Genomic DNA, 18,057 nt, shown 5'->3' with positions numbered 1-18,057 from the left:
GAGGGGGGTGATTAGACTACTTGACCAAATAAAAACTTAACCTTTTCCCAATTTTAGTTCTTGGCAGATTTTAGCTAATTTAGGACAAGTCAAGCAATCATCACATGATTCAAGCAAGCATGCAAAGAGTATATAGGTAGCGGAAAGTAAAGCATGCAACTTGCAAGAATGTAAAGGGAAGGGTTTGGAGAATTATAACGCAATTGGAGACACGGATGTTTTTCCCGTGGTTCGGATAGGTGGTGATATCCTACATCCACGTTGATGGAGACTTCAACCCACGAAGGGTAACGGTTGCGCAAGTCCACACAGGGCTCCACCCAAGGGTAATGGTTGCACGAGTCCACACAGGGCTCCACCCATGAAGGGTCCACGAAGAAGCAACCACCCACAAAGGGTCCACGAAGAAGCAACCTTGTCTATCCCACCATGGCCATCGCCCACACAGGACTTGCCTCACTAGCGGTAGATCTTCACGAAGTAGGCGATCTCCTTGCCCTTACAAACTCCTTGGTTCAACTCCACAATCTTGTCGGAGGCTCCCAAGTGACACCTAGCCAATCTAGGAGACACCACTCTCCAAGAAGTAACAAATGGTGTGTAGGTAATGAACTCCTTGCTCTTGTGCTTCAAATGATAGTCTCCCCAACACTCAACTCTCTCTCATAGGATTTGGATTTAGTGGAAAGAAGATTTGAGTGGAAAGCAACTTGGGAAGGCTAGAGATCAAGATTCATATGGTAGGAATGGAATATCTTGGTCTCAACACATGAGTAGGTGGTTCTCTCTCAGAACATATGAGTTGGAATGGTGTGTGTGTGTTCTGATGGCTCTCTCTCCACGAAAGAAGAGGAGGTGGAGGGGTATATATAGCCTCCACACAAAATCCAACCGTTACACACAGTTTTCCAATCTCGGTGGGACCGAATCAACAAACTCGGTCGGACCGAAAATGTAAACCTAGTGACCGTTAGAGATTTTTGGTGGGACTGACATGCAACTCGGTAGGACCGATATGGTTAGGGTTTGGGCACAACGTAATCTCGGTGAGACCGATTACACAAACTCGGTGAGACCGAATTTGGTAATTAGCTAACCAGAGAGTTGGTCAGGCAAACTCGGTGGGACCGATTTGCTCTTTCGGTGAGACCAAGTGGAATTCGGTGAGACCGAAAAGTTACAAAGGGGAAACACTGAGTTTACATTGCAATTTCGGTGGGACTGATTCGCTCTTTTGGTGAGACCGAAAAGTTACGAAAGGGAAACAGAGAGTTTGCAATCCCATCTCGGTGAGACCGAGATCCCTATCGGTAGAACCGAATTGCTAGGGTTTGGCAGTGGCTAATGACAAGTGAAACTCGGTGGCGCCGGATAGGAAGAATCGGTAGGACCGAGTTTGGCTTAGGGTTTAGGTCATATGTGGATATGGGAAAGTAGTTGAGGGTTTTGGAGCATATCACTAAGCACATGAAGCAAGAGGCTCATTAAGCAACACCTCATCCCTCCTTGATAGTATTGGCTTTGCCTATGGACTCAATGTGATCTTGGATCACTAAAATGTAAAATGAAGGGTCTTGAGCTTGAAGCTTTAGCCAATCCTTTGTCCTTAGCATCTTGAAGGAGTTCCCACAACCTTTAGTCCATGCCACTCCATTGTTGAACTTATCTGAAACATGCTAGATAGAAATGTTAGTCAACAAGAGATATGTTGTCATCAATTATCAAAACCACCTAGGGAGCACTTGTGCTTTCAATCTCCCCCTTTTTGGTAATTGATGACAACATATAGATCAATGCTTCGAAAAATGATAATAAGCATGAAATATATCGTCGCTTTGAGAAGTATGTGATAAGTAAGAGCTCCCCCTAAATTTGTGCATATTTAAAATTTGCTTTGGACTGCAAATGCACAAGGAGTTAGAGTCATGGGTTACTCTTCCATGTCACATACATCTTGGTGGAGCGCTTAAAATGATAAGAATGAAATACATGCACTCATCACCAAGAATAGTGAATGATCACATAAGATAGATAAGATAATAGCATTAAGCAAGCATTAAGTGTAGCTTATGATCAAACACATGATCATCAATGTCTCACAAGCATAGTATCGCGAGCACCCAAAAGCAAACAAGTTTGAAAACCCACCAAATAAAGCAAGAGAGAAAAGCAACACACTCTCTCTCGAAGCCTATGATCTATACATCTTCTCCCCCTTTGGCAACAAGTTACCAAAAAGTTCCTAGAAAATGCATAGCACTAGATCGACGCTCAGGCTTGATCTTCTGGTGGTGGTGGAGTCCGGATCACTCCAAGGACGAAGGCTTCGATAGATGTTGAAGTAGACGCTGGAGTTGAAGCTGAAGTAGATGCTGGAGCTGGTGGAACTGAGGCTGTGGCTGGTGCTGAGGTGGTGGCTCTGGTGTCAGCAACTGGCACGGCAGATGCCCTCGGGCCTCGTGGCACTCTGGCAAAGGCATGAGTGGTAGTCCTGCCTCTCCTCTCCTGCATGTCCTCCTGGAGCTGCTCCACTGCAGACTAAACTTCCGTTACTTTGACATCCAAGTCATAGAACTTCTGTTCCATGATTCTCTCTAGGCTCTGCTGATTTTGAGTGAGGGTGGCCAGACTTTGCTCAATCCTCAGCGTGGATGCAATCAAGTAACCAAGCTACTCTTGTTTGGTCTTCAAGAAGTATTCAGATGCCTCCTCTTGAGTTGGCATCTTGGCAGCTTTCTCCTTCCTCGCCTTCTCCTTCTTTGCATCCCGGTCCTGTCCTTCTTCGTGATCGGGGGCAAGCTCCCGCCGTCCTGCTCGTCGTCATCCTCGTCATCATCGCTCAGAGAGAGGTGGAGAACGCGGGACCTGCGCCGGGGGAGGGGAGCCCTCGACTCTCCGTCAGTCGCCTCGGAGTCAGGCCCTTTTTCCCGCTCCCCTCCTTCCCCCTCTTCGCTGGAGTCATCGGAGGGCACGTCCACCAGTTCCTCGGGAGTTCCCATGGGCACGGGCCCATCCCCGTTGAAGACGGGCATGGACTCCACTACCTGCTCCAATCGTCGCGGAGGAACTAGGGCGTAGGAGCGCCCTCCAACCTCGCCACGTCGCCCCCGACCAGAGATTGGAGGACCACAGCCAGATCTCCGTCGGCCAAGGCCGCGGGGCTCGGATGGGGCCTCCACATCGGAAGTGAGTACTGCCGAAGCGGAGCCAGCTGGTGCTCCAAGAATTCTCTCAGCAGCGACGCGCCGGTCAGCTTCGCCGCCGCCATGTTGGCCGGCCTCAGATCCGCGTCCATCTTCTCCAACACCAGCTTCGCGCGGGGGTCCGCGAGCTCCGCTCGACCCCAATCGCTGGAGCTCGTGGGCTGCTCCGTGGGCAAGATCAACCGAGGGTGGATGCGCCCTGCATCCACCAAGACCCTCTTACTCCTGAAGCCCTCAATCCTTTTCCCTGGGTTCGAAATGGCAATGGCGCCACCGTACGCGATGAAGCTCGCGCACGCGGAAGCAGGACCGCGAGAGGTCCGGAGGTAGAAGTAGTGGCGCATCAAGGCCACTGAGGGCTGCACCCCTACGTGAGCCTCACAGTAATAGGCGAAGATTGCCAGGAGAAGGACGGAGTTGGGGTGGAGATGCAGAGCCTGTAGCTTATAATGGCGGAGGACAGAGAAGAAGAACTCGGAGAAAGGAGGCACCAGGCCAGCGGCAATGGCACTTACGAAGAACGGATAGAAGGTGCTCCCTTGACCCTCGGGGGTGCAGGAGCCGTCCTTGAACACCTTCGCCCCATTGATGCCCCGCGCCGTCGCCATCCGGCGCAACCGGGCAAGGCTCGCCTCCGACACGTTCGGCGAGTCCAGGGCAGACGAGTACCAAGCTACGGCCGGGGGCTGACGAGGCGCCATGGCTTCCTAGGTCACACGGTCGGAGTAGATCTGGAAATTTTGGAGGAAGGAAGGAGAGGCGCAAGAAAGGGGATTTGAGAAGCAACCGGGGAAAGCAAGAAGCAAAGCCTATGTGGATGCCGCTCCTTTATCAACTCGCGCGGTTGCTAAGGCGCCCACGTCCAATCAACCGCCACGCGGCGCCCATGGCCGCAGGCTGTTAGGGCCCGCGGCGCTTCGCTCTTGCCCTTCCGCCTCCCGGCACGGCCAAGTCCGGGCGCGCCTTGGGCCCAGGGGCTACTGTCGGCGTTCTGGGAACGGGGGTCCCCAGACTTGCCTGCCTGCGGCCTGCGGCGTGGCTCAAAGGGGAGCCCAGCACGGCCCATCTTCACCAACACAGACCCAAGACCCTCGCGAGGGGCCAAGCCTTGCGGGGCGGACGACGCGGAGTTTCCTCAGGCACGGCCTCATCAGGTTGGCTCGCGAGGAGGCGGAGAGATCAAGGCGGGGTACCTCACGAGGTGCCTGTGACGCAAGCATGACGACCAAGGGCGCCAGGCGGGTGCCAGCCCCCGCAGTGTCCTCCTTTTCCCTTTGGTGCAAAGGGGGCAAGCGCAGCCGCGGAGTACCGAGGCATCGGGCAAAGGTTGCCATTTCGGTGCAACAAGACTAAGACCAGGAGGACTGCAAGACGGAGGTCATCGTGGAGCCCAAGACAGCGTCACCACCAGAGCTTTGTGCAGGCGAAGACTACTTTTGTCAGGATAACTGGTACTAGCTGTCCCCTTTCAAATTAGCCCGCCATTGTTGGCTCCCTTCCCGCTCGATATTTGGGAAGAGGACCAGGGCCTCTATAAATAGGAGCAGCCACCCACAGGGAGCCAGAGAGGTTGGAGATCGGATCAGTTGGAGGTTGGAGATCAACAATCGGAGAGAGAGAGAGAAGAGGGTGACTGGACTCCTCCCAGCAGTTCATCGCCCCAGCCAAGAACATACCCTCGCGAGGCTGTTCTTCCTTGTATTGTTCATCATCATCAGACCAAGAGGCAATCCACCACACCACACACTGGAGTAGGGTATTACACCACAACGGTGGCCCGAACTAGTATAAACCCTGTGTCTCTTGTGTTGTTCTTTCCATAGCTTAGATCTTAGCGAGGCGGAGGGGTGTAGGTAGGTAGGAGGCGAAATCTCCACGCGCACCCCAGTGTTCGAACCTCAAGGGTCTGCCGGAACCCGAAATCCGACAATGTCAATATGAACTTTTGTCTTGAATCTTTAGGATCTGAATATTCATACCACAATTAAGAAGATTTACATTGAAATTATGCTAAATAGCACTCTGCATCAAAAATTCTGTTTTTATCATTTACCTACTCAAGGACAAGCAGGAATTAAGCTTGGGGATGCTTGATACATCTCCAACGTATCTATAATTTTTGATTGCTCCATGCTATATTATCTACTGTTTTAGACATTATTGGGCTTTATTTTCCACTTTTATATTATTTTTGGGACTAACCTATTAACCGGAGGCCCAGCCCAGAATTGCTGTTTTTTGCTTGGTTTAGGGTTTCAAAGAAAAGGAATATCAAATGGAGTCCAAATGGAATGAAACCTTCGGAAACCTGATTTTCTCATCAGATAAGATCCAGGAGACTTGGACCCTCCGTCAAGAAAGCCATGAGGTGCTCACGAGGGCAGGGGGCGCGCCCCCTCCCTTGTGGGCCCCTCGAAGCTCCACCGACGTACTTCTTCCTCCTATATATATCCACGTACCCCCAAACGGTCGGGGACGGAGCCAAAAACCTAATTCCACCGCCGTAACTTTCTGTATCCACGAGATCCCATCTTGGGGCCTGTTCCGGAGCTCCGCCGGAGGAGGCATCGATCATGGAGGGCTTCTACATCATCATCCAAGCCCCTCCGATGAAGTGTGAGTAGTTTACTTCAGACCTACGGGTCCATAGCTAGTAGCTAGATGGCTTCTTCTCTCTTTTTGGATCTCAATACAATGTTTTCCCCCTCTCTCGTGGAGATCTATTCGATGTAATCTTCTTTTTGCGGTGTGTTTGTTGAGACCGATGAATTGTGGGTTTATGATCAAGTCTATCTATGAATAGTATTTGAATATTCTCTGAATTCTTTTATGTATGATTAGTTATCTTTGCAAGTCTCTTCGAATTATCAGTTTGGTTTGGCCTACTAGATTGGTTGTTCTTGCCATGGGAGAAGTGCTTAGCTTTGGGTTCAATCTTGCGGTGTCCTTTCCCAGTGACAGAAGGGGCAGCAAGGCACGTATTGTATTGTTGCCATCGAGGATAACAAGATGGGGTTTTTATCACATTGCATGAAGATATCCCTCTACATCACGTCATCTTGCTTAAGGTGTTACTCTGTTTTTAACTTAATACTCTAGATGCATGCTGGATAGCGGTCGATGAGTGGAGTAATAGTAGTAGATGCAGAATCGTTTCGGTCTACTTGTCTCGGACGTGCTGCCTATATACATGAGCATACCTAGATATTCTCATAACTATGCTCAATTATGTCAATTGCTCAATAGTAATTTGTTCACCCACCGTAGAATACTTATGCTTTTGAGAGAAGCCACTAGTGAAACCTATGGCCCTCGGGTCTCTTTCTCATCATATCAATCTCCATCACTTTACTATTGATTTGTTTTTACTTTTCTTTTACTTTATTTATTTTGCATCTCTATACCAAAAATACCAAAAAATATATTATTTATCATCTCTATAAGATCTCACTTTCGTAAGTGACCGTGAAGGGATTGACAACCCGTAAGCGCGTTGGTTGCGTTGAGCTATTGTTTTTGTGTAGGTACGAGGGACTCGAGCATAGCCTCCTACTGGATTGATACCTTGGTTCTCAAAAACTGAGGGAAATACTTACGCTACTTTCCTGCATCATCCCTTCCTCTTCGGGGAAATCCAATGCAGTGCTCAAGAGGTAGCATCTGACATCGCACACGCTTTGCAAATGGCAACTGTGTGCATGCTTGCACATGTTTCCTCTCTGTGAACCATCTCTGATTATGGTGCATATCGCAAACATTTGTGTTTTACAAACCGCGTGTGCTGTAACAACCTAGAGAGCGTAATTTCACCGTAATTTAATTGTTGCTTTCCCAAATTGTATTGGATTTGGATTTGAATTTGAATGCATGCTACAACTTTATTCATATCCACCAGGTTCAAACAACCAATGCATTATTTGATTCATAGGTACATATGTTCCATAATTACATAAGAACCAAATAAAGAATGATGAACCACAGTTGTATACTTGTACTATTAAAGACGGTAAAGAAAGAGGTGAAATATATTCTGGTTGCTGAACAAGGTGAAGCAGAATGCCCATATTGTGCCCTCCTCCATGCAGAAGGCACACACGACTCTAGTCCAACCCCTTGTGATGGCCGACTGCCCATCCTTCACGGTCTTCATGAAAACATCTAGATAATCATCGTGTTCTAGTAGAAATTCTTTAACCTTTGCATGCCCGCCAATCATGTAGTTTGAGAGGTAATCTTGAGTAAATTGCTTTGACAACCACTGCAAAGGAAAAAGATTCAGACATTGTCATCTAACACAACTCATTATGGGCAGTAAAAAGAAGGCTGCAGAGTTCTTACTTACCATCCTGTAGTTCGTTGTTGTCTTTGATAAAGTGTAAACAAATAGTTTAATTGCCATCTTTGGACCCATTTTACTAACAATCTTTATCAGCTTCCTCACTTGATGTTGGTTCATCAATATCTCATTGCCCCATACACAGAAAGGGTCGAAACGCGGATCTTTACAATTGACAAATATACCTAAAAGCACCAAGTTAATATTAGAAGCTAAACAGCATTTGCACAATGATGTAGTACACCACTCTTTTATAATATGTCTATATACATTCGTATGTGGTAGTCCATTTGAAATCTCTAAAAAGACAAATATTTAGGAACGGATGGAGTATCTTATAACATCCAATATACTCACATATTAGATGAATTAACATCTTATATTATGGGCGGGAAGGAGTTTAGTTCATTCTTACAAATTATCTGCTGCTGTATCCATGGGTTATAGTTAGTTTGAGCTAGTTCGGGATCAAATAGCCCTAAAGTATATCTAAACATGAGGGCTAGTTTGAGCTAGTTGCATCTATAAACCACCCAAAAAAACTAGTATCCAACCCAAGAGGTGCTAATTGGAGCTAGTTCTCCTAGTGCATTTATTGTCAATCTAACCCTGCCATCCAAACAACTCTTTGGATGGAGTTAGTTCAGTATTTGTAATGAGCTAGAAGCTAACTCTAACCTCTAGCTAAGTTGAGTATACAAACATGGCTGTGTTGTTGCTGTTGCTGCTGCTGCTCTTCTACGTATATCTAGACATCATTAGAACATTAATGTAACACTCTTCCTTGTTGCTATGTAGCCTAGGATTGCATATTTAGACATTAAGTACAGTGCATGTTGCTATGTAGCCTCAGATATATTACATATGTCCCTAGTTAACCTAAGGAAAAATTGGTTGCAGATATATTCAGTTAAAAGTCCGATTCACCAATTAGTCCCTTATTAGCCGGCGGCCTATATGGTACCAGCTACCGATATCCTGAACAGTGAGCAGATATAAGCCATGGGATGAAACTAACCTCGATGGAAAACAACATTCGTTCCAAAAATTGTCCTATGTAGGTACATCAAGAAGCATGTTAAGCACAACAGGCTAAACATCAACCAAAATTACACATGGTAGACAAAATAATCTCCAAAAGATAGCTTCAGTGTGTAGGTTTAAGCATAAAGCAAACAAGTGGAAAGGTGTGCTAACTTCAACATGCCAAATATTTAACAACAAGCAAACATGTTCATTCAAACTGGTATTGTGCCGGTCTAAGTACACTGGTTATGGTTAAATGAAAATGGAAAGGCATGTTAACTACAAGATGCAGCAACCAAATGTAGTCATTCATAGTGGTATTGTTGAAACTGGTACAGATGAAATTGAACTGCACAGTTCATACTTGCACATATAGAACATCACGTTGTGAATAACTGGAATAAACAAGGCATACTACGAACAACCAAAGATAGCATTTGAAACTGAACATACGCTAACTACAAACAACCGAACAATCAAAAAACTTTAAAAGAGGCATATGCTAGCTATAACAGGCTTAACAACAAGCAAATATATGCATTCCTATCGGTATGTTTAAAACTAGATTGATGAAATGTACTGCACAGTAAATAATTGCACATATAGAGCATCACATTGTGAACAACTGAAATAAAGAAGGCATACTGCAAACAACCAGATATAGCAATTAAAACTAGACATATTGTCACTACACTACAAAAGGGACTCGACAAAACAAATCATGGGTTTCCCCCTGTGAAGAGGCACGGCAAAACAAATCATGGGTTTCCTCACTTGTCACGGATGGGCTCGTTCCCATGGGAAGAGCATGAACCCTGGATGCGCTCCATGTTGTCGCAGATGGGCTCCTTCCCCTTGGAAGAGCACGACTGTAGGGTGCCCTCCCTAATGTCGCAGACGGGCACTTTCCCCTTGGAAGAGCAGATTTGATCTTTCCCCTTGGAAGAGACGGAGAGGGTGCCCTCCTCATGGTCACCATCGATGAGGTCTGACTTGGAAGCTGTGGATCCCAAGCCAGCGTTGCAGAACGTATCCTTCAGAAATGACAAAAGGGGCTCGATGGCGATGTAGAATGGCAAATTGTTGACAGCGAGCCAGAGGAGATCAGCGGCGGGACCATGGATGAGATTGATGGTGGTTGAACCCGAGGGGTTGGGGGTGGGCCACTTAACCCATGACACAACCCGCCTCAGGGCATCGCTGTCGATGACCTTGATGTCGTAGCCGATGGACAAGACATTCCCGCATACTCTAGTCCGCTGCTTGAGTGCCTGCTGCCAGTAATGGTCGTCAACTTCCTCGGCGACATCGGGCGAAGAGACGATTATACACCTCTTTTGGGCCAGTCGCTCCTCGAGCTCCATGGGAAGCGTAGTCGGGCTTAGGCTGCAACGCTCTGGAGTGGGGGATGGGGATGGGGATGCGGATCTGTGGGAAAGGGGGCATTTGGCAGGCGTCATCTAAGAAACTCAGGGAGGCCTGGGTATGGAGATCGGTGGGTAAGCTGCACGGGAAAACCAGCAAATGTTGACAATGGAGGCCTTGCGGCGGCAGCGGCGGCGGGGACTTTGCTAGGGTTTCGAGCGAGGGAGGGGTGTGTGTGTATGCACACACCCGAGGAGGTTTTGGTGCGTGTGTGGAGGGGGGCGCAGGGTGTTTGAGGAAATGACGCGGGTACTGAAAATTTTACTACGCGGGAGTCAAAGGCGGGAGTGAGATGCCGGGCTATTGAAATTTTTGATGATAGTGCATTGCGCACGATCCGGAGATAACAACTGTGTGTTATGAAACAGAAAAACCCTCAAGGCTGGTAGATATTTTCTAGGGATGCAAGCAGGATTGGGAACAAGAAACATCGCACACGGTCCGAAGATAACAACCGTGTGTTATGAAACAGAAAAACCCTCGAGGTGGGCAGATATTTTTGAGAGGGGGAGCCTCGTGGAGCCCAATGTATTGTGCGGATGTGTGTGTGACAAGTGCACCGGCATGGCACATGGTTAGTTTGAGTGAACCGTTTCTGTTGCGTCATTCAACTTGTCTAATGTTCATAAATTTGGTGAAAAATGACGCGGGAGAGGGTTAGAACACGAACACACTTGCATGTGGACCAAATTTATGTATCAAAAGGGTGGTTTGATTTTCAAATACCAAATGCAACTTCGATGTGGCACCTCTCTCGCAAAGCGCACGGTATTGCTTGCCCCCACCCCCACCCCTCGTGTCGGCACAAAGGGAATCCTAAGCTATGAATGCATGCCCCCTCCCCCTCAACCGAGGTTCACCTATCAAAGTGTGAAGTTGCTAGCAGCCCCCCTCCTCCCTCGTGTCGGCATGTAGGGAATCCTAATCTATGAATGCATGCCCCCCAACCGAGGTTGACCGTACCAAAGTGCCAAGTAGCTAGCAGCCCCCCTCCCTCATGTCGACAGGAAGGGAATCCTAATCTATGAATGCATGCCCCCCAACTGAGGTTCACCTAGCAAAGTGTGAAGCAGAGATAGCAGCCCCGCCCCCTCCCTCGTGTCAGCACGAAGGGATTCCTAAGCTATGAATGCATGCCCCCAACAACCGAGGTTCACCTAGCAAAGTGCAAAGTAGCTAGCAGCCCCCTCCCTCATGTCTGCATGAAGGGAATCCTAGCTAAGCTATGAATGCATGCCCTCCCCCCCAACCGAGGTTCACCCTAGCAAAGTGCAAAGTAGCTACCAGCCACCCCTCCCTTGTGTCGGCACGAAGGGAATCCTAAGCTATGAATGCACATGCCCTCCCCCCCAACCGAGGTTCACCTAGCAAAGTGCGAAGTAGCTAGCAGACCCCCTCCCTTATGTCGGCACGAAGGGAATCCTAAGCTATGAATGCATGCCCTCCCCCCCAATCGAGGTTCACCCTAGAAAAGTGCTAAGTAGCTAGCAGCCACCCCTCCCTCGTGTCGGCACAATGGGAATCCTAAGCAATGAATGCACATGCCTCCCAACCGAGGTTCACCTAGCAAAGTGCGAAGTAGCTAGCAACCCCCTTGTGTCGGCACGAAGGGAATCCTAAGCTATGAGCATGCCCCCTCCCCCCCTACCGAGGTTCACCTAGCAAAGTGCTAAGTAGCTAGCAGCTTGCTACCTCTTGAGCACTGCGTTGGATTTCCCTGAAGAGGAGAGGATGATGCAGCAAAGTAGCATAAGTATTTCCCTCAGTTTTTGAGAACCAAGGTATCAATCCAGTAGGAGGCCACGCACGAGTCCCTCATACCTACACAAAAACAATAGCTCAACGCAACCAACGTGCTTAGGGGTTTTCAATCCCTTCACGGTCACTTACGAAAGTGAAATCTGATAGAGAAGATAAATAATATTTTTTTGGTATTTTTGGTATAGAGATGCAAAGTAAAAAGTAAAAGCAAAGTAAAAAGTAAAAGCAAAGTAAAAGCAAAGCAATAATAAAGTGATGGAGATTAATATGATGAGAAAGAGACCCGGGGGCCATAGGTTTCACTAGTGGCTTCTCTCAAGAGCATAAGTATTCTACGGTGGGTGAACAAATTACTATTGAGCAATTGACAGAATTGAGCATAGTTATGAGAATATCTAGGTATGATCATGTATATAGGCATCACGTCCGAGACAAGTAGACTGAAACAATTCTGCATCTACTACTATTACTCCACTCATCGACCGCTATCCAGCATGCATCTAGAGTATTAAGTTAAAAAAGAGTAACGCCTTAAGCAAGATGACATGATGTAGAGGGATAGTTTCATGCAATATGATAAAAACCCCATCTTGTTATCCTCGATGGCAAGATGACATGAAGAAGTACGTCGGTGGAGCTTCGAGGGGCCCACGAGGCAGGGGGCGCGCCCTAGGGGGGGCGCCCTCCACCCTCGTGACCGCCTCGTGGCTTTCTTGACGGAGGGTCCAAGTCTCCTGGATCTTATCTGATGAGAAAATCACGTTTCCGAAGGTTTCATTCCGTTTGGACTCCGTTTGATATCCCTTTTCTTCAAAACCCTAAAACAGGCAAAAAACAACAATTCTGGGACGGGCCTCCGGTTAATAGGTTAGCCCCAAAAATAATATAAAAGTGGATAATAAAGCCCAATAATGTCCAAAACAGTAGATAATATAGCATGGAGCAATCAAAAATTGTAGATACGTTGGAGACGTATCAAGCATCCCCAAGCTTAATTCCTGCTCGCCCTCGAGTAGGTAAATGACAAAAACAGAATTTTTGATGCGGAGTGCTACTTGGCATAATTTCAATGTAAATCTTCTTAATTGTGGTATGAATATTCAGATTCAAAAGATTCAAGACAAAAGTTCATGTTGACATAAAAATAATAATACTTCAAGCATACTAACAAAGCAATTATGTCTTCTCAAAATAACATGGCCAAAGAAAGCTATCCCTACAAAATCATATAGCTTGGCTATGCTCTATCTTCACCACACAAAGTATTTAAATCATGCACAACCCCGATGACAAGCCAAGCAATTGTTTCATACTTTTGACATTTTCAAAACTTTTTCGATCTTCACGCAATACATGAGCGTGAGCCATGGATATAGCACTATATGTGGAATAGAATGGTGGTTGTGGAGAAGACGAAAAAGGGAGAAGATAGTCTCACATCAACTAGGCGTATCAACGGGCTATGGAGATGCCCATCAATAGATATCAATGTGAGTGAGTAGGGATTGCCATGCAACGGATGCACTAGAGCTATAAGTATATGAAAGCTCAACAAAAGAAACTAAGTGGGTGTGCATCCAACTCGCTTGCTCACGAAGACCTAGGGCATTTTGAGGAAGCCCATCATTGGAATATACAAGCCAAGTCCTATAATGAAAAATTCCCACTAGTATATGAACACTACACCACGGTAGAGCTTCCGTGAGACACCAATGTGTCGACATAGGGTACCTTTGCCGACAGATAAGTTGTAGCTAACGCCAATGCCGGCAGAAGATGAAAGAGTCGGAGGACTTGTTGTGGGCAAAGGTATTGCCGACAGTTGTTTACTTCCCGACACTTTTTCAGTCGGCATACACCCTACCTACGCCGACAGATGGTATGTCCACATACACCCTACCTACGCCGACACTTTTTCAGACAAGATACACCCTACCTACGCTGACAGATAGCCTGTCCACATACACCCTACCTATGCCGACACTTTATTAGCCAGGTACACCATACCTATGCCAACAGATAGTATATCAACAAATACCCTACCTATAGTGACAGATATTGCCTTCTCCAACATATAAATTGCTGGTAAAGTGATGTGCAACCAAAACAATATACATATATATATATATAATTATCCATATATACAAGCTCTAAACAGATTCAATTATTAACCTCACATCCAGAAGCAGGTTCAAGATTAACACATATTGTATAACAATGAAAACATGTTCACAAACATGCATATACATTGAACACAAGTTGACAAACACATCAAATCTTGACAAAGCATAGTTTGACCATCTTAACAATCACCCAGAGCACACAAGTCACAAAAGGATGAGCACTATTTGCTGGTACGAGAGACTTCAGCTAGATGGTCTAGAACACACAAGTATGCATCCACATGCACAGAGTGCAAGCTCCAAAATACTCGAAACATCAAATTGTCTAGAAGACACATAAGATCCATGATTACAGGTTGGTTGGTCCATAAACACTGCAAAGTCATCACGTCCATGTGCACCAGTTCGCTAAGTGCCTGAAATTTTTTCACAAAAAATTGTCAAGAAAGTGGAATGAACTCAAGTTGTTCAAAGCTCATATGCAGATTAACACATATTCGATCAACAAATCCTCATGATATCATAGTTAACAATATATTTTCTACACAAGTTATAATTGGATCACATGGTACTATATAGAACTATGTTCCTGTGCTTGCACTTTTATCAACAAATGAAGGCATTGACCATTTGAAACAGAGTTCCTACAACCTAGTAGCTTCTTTTATAGACTATTACATAAGTACTCACTAAAGAAAAGACAACCTCTTTCGCAACCTCTCCAGAATTTCATGATTAAGAGCCACATAACCATGGATAGAAAAGGAAACCATGACACATATATACACAAGCAATTTAGTGTTAACACATAGGCTAGGCAACCTTGTAAAGTGACATTTTAGAAACTGTTCTTATGCAATAGCGCGTGAGCTAATTACTACTGAAACAGAAAATGTACCTAGTAGTTTCCTACTACAAGTCGCGGTCCTGGTTCCCGGTGGCGTAGCCTTTCCATCCACCATTCATTTTCTGCTGCACATGCGCGACCATGGTTCCCAGCGAGGTAGTCATCCGTTCTCTACCCAATGCTCATGCTGCATGCTGGTGGTCGTGGTTCCCGGCTATTGTCGGCAAGACTAAATGAATTAGTAACTTGTTTCTCATCATCCATTGTAATTAATTATGACAAATATATGTAACTACACTATTTGCATCTATTTTTTACTCTGACCAGTGAGCGTGCACGTGCAATGCACGTATAACCAAATGAAGATATTTTTCTCATTCATCCTAGTCAAGAGGCAATTATTCAAATAAAATCCACAAAAATGTATAATAAATATACTACGCATTCACAACTCCCTAAATACTTCTTCCATCCCAAATAAGTGTCTCAACTTTAGTACAACTTTGTTACAAAGTTGAACACTTATTTTGGGACAAAGAGTAATATGGAACTGCCATTAACCACAAACTACAAAGTCTACACTAAATAACATAATCTTGGTATACAACCTTAGTGGGCTACCATAGTTTTTACACTGATGAAATAGCAGGTCTTAAGCATTTCCAGATAAGGATCTTCCTTACCTAGCAACACTAGTCATTTGAACCATTGTTTATTAGTTTGATGAAATAGCAGATAGTAAGCTGTTGTAGATAATGACCTCCCTTCCAGCTTATCCAAAAATAATATTATGATTTTATCTGAAACAGTGAAAGAATACTATTCAATTATAATTAACAAAAACATAATTTCTACAATATAAGCTTGAGAAAGATAGAGATAACAGTCAAGGATGACATGTCAAATTACAATGTAGATAGAGCATAAATGCAGCGTGTAAAAATATTCTGATATGCAGAGTGATACCAAGAGAAACAATGGCAAAGCACTAACTAGCAGGCGCTTGTATAACAAAGTAGGATCCCAGATCAAGCCACAGAGAAATAAAAAGTCTGGGCAATATAAATTATGGAAGTTCTGGAGCCATGACCATTGGTGAGATCTCCAATCATTGCAAACTTCACACATATCATGATAGCAGAAACAAAAATATGTTCCGACAGAACAATTTGTACGCATTGGAGCATGCTGATAAAATTTAATATGCTAGAACAAAGGTAGGCAATTTTGTAAAAGTAATGGTTTCGGTGAAGGTCATATTAGTCCATGGAGTAACCGCAATAGCAACCAATCAGTCCATGGAGTAACCAAAATAATAACATCCACTACAGAGTGGCTAGGTAGGGAGCGAGAGGCATACCTGAAATAGTGTTGCCGGACAATGGGGATGGCCTTGCAACATTGTGGTTGTCGAACCATCATGCCTGCTGAAGCTCCTTCTGCACCATCTCTTTTCCTTGCCTTTAGCAATCGCAAAATTAAGCACAAACTAACAACAGCATAATAAATGATTTTTTCTTCAATAACAAACTAACTTGCAGTACAGTTCTACAAGCAGTTAAGTCAATAAAGCTATAGGAGAAGATTTCGAACCATAGAAGTACAGGGAGATTGAAAACACAAGCCTGACATGTTCTTCGTAACAGATAATTTTGATTATTTGTTCTAAAGCCTACTTACTATGTCCTGAACTGAACCAAACTGAATTACACTGATTAATTTTCTACTAACAACGCTCTTCCAATACATCAACCAGGAAACAATTCCAAGATATACAAATAAGATCAACCTAAGCAGTTTACTTGTTACTCACAAGAGATACAAAATTTCAAATTGGCTTCAAGAAATAACATCTATTGGTACATATATTGTAATGCCCTTGATGCGGCTATATCTCCTATGTGTCGAAGCACGACTTAGAGGCATAACCGCATTGAAAGCAATGTCGCAAGTAAGGTAATCTTCACAACAACCCATGTAAATAAAAAATAAGGGGAAAGGTACATAGTTGGCTTACACTCGCCACATCACACAAAGTACATAAACAGCATTACATCATCCAATACACTCATGGTCCGACTATGGTACCAAAATAAAAGATCAACCCCAACATGCGACATGGCCCCGATCGCCCCAACTGGGCACCACTACTGATCATCAGGGAAAGACACATAGTAACGGCGTGAGTCTTCATTGAACTCCCACTTGAGCTCAAGCGCATCATCTGGAACGGAATCTTCGGGCCCTGCATCTGGTTTGGAAGTAATCTGTGAGCCACGGGGACTCAGCAATCTCGCACCCTCACGATCAAGACTATTTAAGCTTATAGGAAAGGCAGGGTAATATGTGGAGCTGCAGCAAGCGACTAGCATATATGGTGGCTAACCTGTTCGCAAAAGAGAGCGAGAAGAGAAATCAAAGCACGAACGAAGAACTAGAGAACAACCTATGGCAAACATTACTCCAACACCGTGTTCACTTCCCGGACTCCGTCGAGAAGAGACCATCACGGTTACACACGCAGTTGATTCATTTTAATTAAGTTAAGGTTCAAGTTATCTACAACCGAACATTAACAAATTCCCATCTACCCATAACCGCGGGCACGGCTTTCGAAAGTTCAAATCCCTATAGGGGAGTCCCAACTTAGCCCATGACAAGCTCTCACGGTCAACGAAGGATATACCTTCTCCCAAGACATTCCGATCAGACTCGGTATCCCGGTTCTACAAGACAACTTCGACAAGTTAAAACAAATCCAGCAACATCGCCCAAATGTGCCGACAAATCCCGATACGAGCTGCACATATCTTGTTCTTAGGGCACACTCGGATTGTGTAAACTTCTGGTAGGCCAGCCCAGAGTTGACCCTGGTGGCCACCGGCGGCTGACGAGGTGGACCAACACTCAGAGGAGCACTGGCCCGGGGGGGTTTATATAAGATGACCCTTGGGCTCCGAAAACCCAAGGGAAAAATAGGATAGGTGGCAAATGGTAAAACCAAGGTTGGGCATTGTTGGAGGAGTTTTATTCAAGGCGAACTGTCAAGGGGTTCCCATTATCACCCAACCGTGTAAGGAACACAAAATCCGCGAACATAATACCGATATGACGGAAACTAGGGCGGCAAGAGTGGAACAAAACACTAGGCAAAAGGCCGAGCCTTCCACCCTTTACCAAGTATATAGATGCATTAAGATAACAAGATAATATAATGATGTCCCAACAAGTAAACAATGTTCCAACAAGGAACGATCTCCAATCTTCACCTGCAACTAGCAACGCTATAAGAGGGGCTGAGCAAAGCGGTAACGTAGCCAAACAACGGTTTGCTAG

Source organism: Triticum urartu, chromosome 2, assembly GCF_003073215.2.
Source record: "Triticum urartu cultivar G1812 chromosome 2, Tu2.1, whole genome shotgun sequence".
In the NCBI taxonomy this organism is placed as follows: domain Eukaryota; kingdom Viridiplantae; phylum Streptophyta; class Magnoliopsida; order Poales; family Poaceae; genus Triticum; species Triticum urartu.
Note: the sequence above shows the minus strand (reverse complement) of the source record.